The 804-nt window shown below is 55.0% G+C and overlaps 1 protein-coding gene across 1 annotated transcript in view; it reads left to right on the plus strand.

The window, feature by feature from the left end:
• The window catches only part of LOC119582386 (organic cation transporter protein-like), an 18,710-nt gene that overhangs the window by 8,122 nt on the left and 9,784 nt on the right, over positions 1–804 (plus strand). The window contains exon 4 of the mRNA XM_037930599.1: positions 700–803. The gene's annotated coding sequence lies outside the window, so the exon portion shown is untranslated. The remainder of the gene's footprint in view (positions 1–699; position 804) is intronic.

Raw genomic sequence — 804 nt, forward strand, 5'->3', positions numbered from 1 at the left:
TGTATCATTGTGAATATATACTTATAACACACAACAAACGGCCTTTCTCTTCAGTGGCTCTCGATCCCGACATGGCCTTAGTCTAAGTGGCCCGCGATCTCGACATGGCCTTAGTCTAAGTGGCCCTCGATCCCGACATGGCCTTAGTCTAAGTGGCCCTCGATCCCGACATGGCCTTAGTCTAAGTGGCCCTCGACCTCGACATGGCCTTAGTCTAAGTGGCCCTCGACCTTGACATGGCCTTAGTCTAAGTGGCCCTCGACCTCGACATGGCCTTAGTCTAAGTGGCCCTCGACCTCGACATGGCCTTAGTCTAAGTGGCCCTCGACCTTGACATGGCCTTAGTCTAAGTGGCCCTCGACCTTGACATGGCCTTAGTCTAAGTGGCCCTCGATCTCGACATGGCCTTAGTCTAAGTGGCCCTCGACCTCGATATGGCCTTAGTCTAAGTGGCACTCGATCCCGACATGGCCTTATCTAAGTGGCCCTCGATCCCTACATGGCCTTAGTCTAAGTGGCCCTCGATCCCGACATGGCCTTAGTCTAAGTGGCCCTCGACCTCGACATGGCCTTAGTCTAAGCGGCTCTCGATCTCGACATGGCCTTAGTCTAAGTGGCCCTCGACCTCGACATGGCCTTAGTCTAAGTGGCCCTCGACCTCGACATGGCCTTAGTCTAAGCGGCTCTCGATCTCGACAGGAACTCGTGCAAGTACTCAACCAACGGGTCTTCAGGCGTCGAGGAGGAGCTTCCCTGCACCGAGTGGGACTTCGATACCTCCGTCTTCACCTCCACTCTGACGTC

This window comes from Penaeus monodon, chromosome 15, assembly GCF_015228065.2.
Source record: "Penaeus monodon isolate SGIC_2016 chromosome 15, NSTDA_Pmon_1, whole genome shotgun sequence".
Classification (NCBI taxonomy): domain Eukaryota; kingdom Metazoa; phylum Arthropoda; class Malacostraca; order Decapoda; family Penaeidae; genus Penaeus; species Penaeus monodon.